General features: G+C 36.6%; 1 non-coding gene across 1 annotated transcript; it reads right to left on the bottom strand.

The window, feature by feature from the left end:
• Positions 1 to 1,402: 1,402 nt before the first annotated feature.
• LOC123390199 lies at positions 1,403 to 1,506 on the bottom strand. Its single transcript, XR_006604866.1, has one exon. It is a non-coding gene; the product is annotated as a U6 spliceosomal RNA (small nuclear RNA).
• Between the last annotated feature and the right edge of the window lie 2,502 nt (positions 1,507 to 4,008).

Below are 4,008 nucleotides of genomic sequence, written 5' to 3'. Positions count from 1 at the left end.
TCCATCAAAATCCTTGAGGAGAACACAGGCAGCAACCTCTTCAACCTCAGCCGCAGCAACATCTTCCTAGGAACATCGCCAAAGGCAAGGGAAGCAAGGGCAAAAATGAACTATTGGGATTTCATCAAGATCAAAAGCTTTTGCACAGCAAAGGAAACAGTTAACAAAACCAAAAGAAACTGACAGAATGGGAGAAGATATTTGCAAACAACATATCAGATAAAGGACTAGTGTCCAAAATCTATAAAGAACTTAGCTAACTCAACACCCAAATAACAAATAATCCAATCAAGAAATGGGCAGAGGCCATGAACAGACATTTCTGCAAAGAAGACACCCAGATGGCCAACAGACACATGAAAAAGTGCTCCATATCACTCGGCATCAGGGAAATACAAATCAAAACCACAATGAGATATCACCTCACACCAGTCAGAATGGCTAAAATTAACAAGTCAGGAAATGACAGATGCTGGCGAGGATGCGGAGAAAGGGGAACCCTCCTACACTGTTGGTGAGAATGCAAGCTGGTGCAACCACTCTGGAAAACAGCATGGAGGTTCCTCAAAATGTTGAAAATAGAACTGCCCTATGACCCAGCAATAGCACTACCGGGTATTTACCCTAAAGATACAAACGTAGTGATCCAATGGGGCACGTGCACCCGAATGTTTATAGCAGCAATGTTCACAATAGCCAAACTGTGGAAAGAACCTAGATGTCCATCAACAGATGAATGGATAAAGAAGATGTGGTATATATACACAATGGCATACTATGCAGCCATCAAAAGAAATGAAATCTTGCCATTTGCGACAACATGGATGGAACTAGAGCGTATCATTCTTAGCGAAATAAGTCAAGCGGAGAAAGACAACTATCATATGATCTCCGTGGTATGAGGAAGTGGTGATGCAGCATGGGGGCTTAAGTGGGTAGGAAAAGAATAAATGAAACAAGATGGGATTGGGAGGGAGACAAACCATAAGTGACTCTTAATCTTACAAAACAAACTGAGGGTTGCTGGGGGGAGGAGGCTTGGAGAAGGGGGGTGGGGTTATGGACATGGGGGAGGGTATGTGCTTTGGTGAGTGCTATGAAGTGTGTAAACCTGGTGATTCACAGACCTGTACCCCTGGGGATAAAAATATATTATATGTTTATAAAAAATTAAAAATAAATAAATAAGTAAAAATAAAACTAAGAGCTGGAAAATGAAATGTGTGTCATAATATTTAAATTAATAAGACAAACATACATGGTATATTGTGTTTTGGGGAATATATTTTCAATAATACATTTCTTAAGATTGTTCCCCTTGATTATCTTAATGATTTATCATAGGCCATTTGGAGAATTTAATTTCACTTTAAGATTCATAAGTCAGGGCATACATTTTTTTTAAAATATGGACTGCTTCACAAATTTGCATGTCATCTTTGCATGACGGCCATACTAATCTCTATATCATTCCCATTTTAGTATATGTGCTGCCGAAGCAAGCACAAGACATCCATTTTTTAATAATCACATATATATTTCTTTTATAAGGACTCTAATATCTAGTATTTAAAATCAATGTTCACAGATATTAAATAAATAAGAAAAATAGAACTTAATCCTGAAATTTATTACGACAGAAAAACAGCTACATTGTCAACACACAGATTTTTTTTTAATGTTGTAGAATTGGTTATAAGATACGGTAAAACAATTCAGATTTCCAACACAAAACATGCTGTTTTATTTAATTATTTTTAATTATTTTGCAATTAGTGCTTGTAATTTTTGTATCTGTGTGAGGAATTTAAAAGCAAATCAGTGTCATAAAGAAAACAAAAAAAGTGGAAATAAATGAAAAAGATATAAGGACAAAGGAACTATAGAAAGTAAATATGAGAAAAAGGAGGAGTATGAAGAGCTACCATGGAATCCCTATGTGTAGTCTTTGCAATGTAGGAACATGTTCATTCTCTGTAACACTGAAGCCAAGATGGCAAAATCGAAACATGATAAATATTTTCTTTAAAAAGTGCTTGATAAAATAATTGTGTTGAAGCTCAAATCATATCATTTAAATATAGTATTTAATATGATTGCATTGTATACATGTGTATAATTCAATTTAATTTATATTAAAATTAATTTTAAATTTTTTGTGTAATAAGAAAAGAAAACCTGTAGCTCTGAGAAAATAAAACCGGTCTCTGGCTAGGAGTTAATAAATGATTGCATATGAATTAGCAAAATTTCCTCTTTGCCCTCTGAGCAGGTTGTCCAACGAGGAGAACACTTTATGTTCCCCAGAGTGTTTCTCTTACCTCTCAAAGGTTCACTCACATTTACTCTGGCCCATTATTGTGCATTGGTGGTAGCTCAAGACTGTATGAACAATTGTAAAAATAATGACTGCTCAGTTCTAAAGCAGCTGAAATATTTTAAGGTTTTTACATTCCACACAGGGCTGCGAGACGTCAAGGCTTAAGTTTTCATTAGTTTCACAGAGGAATCTTTGCTTCTCCTTGGTTGTTAGAAAACGTGTCTTTTCTAACTAATTTTGCAACTAGAGCAGTGGTTATTCTCTATTCTCAGAAAATTTTATCTTTGACAACTAACAGTTCCACTTTGTCAACTCATCTGGATATTGTCATTCAAAATAAGGTCAGAATATTGAATATGTATATTATATATATAAATAAGAGAGAAAATTAAACTTTATATTATATAATTTATATATTTATTTATATATAATAAATAAGATTATAATATATAATATAATCTTTAATTGTGTGTGTGTGTATGATCTTTACAGCATTGATTTTTAAAGCTAATGCACTCAAGGTCTTTTACGTATAGATTTTTTTAAAAAACAAAAAGATTTTATTTATTTGACAGAGAGAGATCACAAGTAGAGAGAGAGAGGAAGGAGCAGCCCCCCTGCCTAGCGAGAGCCTAATGCGGGACTCCATCCCAGGATCCTGAGATCATGACCTGAGCTGAAGGCAGAGGCTTAACCCACTGAGCCACTGAGCCACTGAGCCACCCAGGCAGTCCTTACCTATAGATTATTTTTAGCACTTCACAGCCACTTAGTAAGACAAAGACTCTCTCCTTTTGCTCCGTAATTCATGTGTATGGATACAAATACAAAAAAGAATGTTAAGAATATTTATCATAGTTAGTATGGTCCAAATTTTTCCAGCATTGCTTGAATGCATTATGAAATCTGTCCTATTTCTTAGGTGTTCGTTGTAAGAAAGTTCTAAAAACAAAGAAGCAGGCTTAACTTTCCTTTGAAAGTAATTGATTTTGTTCACATTTTTTAATGTTCCTGTGCAACCAATTTTGTTATTATATGTGTATTTTTACAGTGTGAAAGAGCTGACATAAAGACTATCAGCAAGATACTTCTAAAGGACCTTGTCCCGTGGTTGGATTACTTGCTATTAAAAGTTGTTGGGGGGCGGGGGGGTGGGGGGGGCACCTGGATGGCTCAGTGGGTTAAAGCCTCTGCCTTCGGCTCAGGCCAGATCCCAGGGTTCAGGGAACAGCCCCGCATCTGGCTCTCTGCTCGGCAGGGAGCCTGCTTCCCTTCCTCTCTCTCTGCCTGCCTCTCTGCCTACTTGTGATCTCTGTCTGTCAAATAAATAAATAAAATATTTAAAAAAAAAAAAAAGTTGTTAGGGATGGGGGGTTGCCTGAGTGGTTCAGTGGGTTAAACTTCTGTCTTCGGCTCATGTCATGATCTCATGATCTCAGGGTCCTGGGATCAAGCCCTGCATTGGTTCTCTGCTCAGCAGGAAGCCTGTTTCCCTCTCTCTCTCTGCCTGCCTCTCTGCCTACTTGTGATCTCTCTCTGTCTGTCAAATAAGTAAATAAAATATTTTTTAAAAAATTTGAAAAAGTTGTCAGGGGATGCAGCTTGAAGATAGATTGTAAAGGAAGTGTGTGAAGTCCTAGATTCATCCATGATTTTATTCTCCACAACCATGGGTAGCAGAATATTAA

This window comes from Mustela putorius, unplaced genomic scaffold (assembly GCF_011764305.1).
Source record: "Mustela putorius furo isolate JIRA1106 unplaced genomic scaffold, ASM1176430v1.1 tig00537284_pilon_pilon_pilon, whole genome shotgun sequence".
NCBI classification, from domain to species: domain Eukaryota; kingdom Metazoa; phylum Chordata; class Mammalia; order Carnivora; family Mustelidae; genus Mustela; species Mustela putorius.
This window is presented reverse-complemented; position numbering and strand designations above follow the sequence as displayed.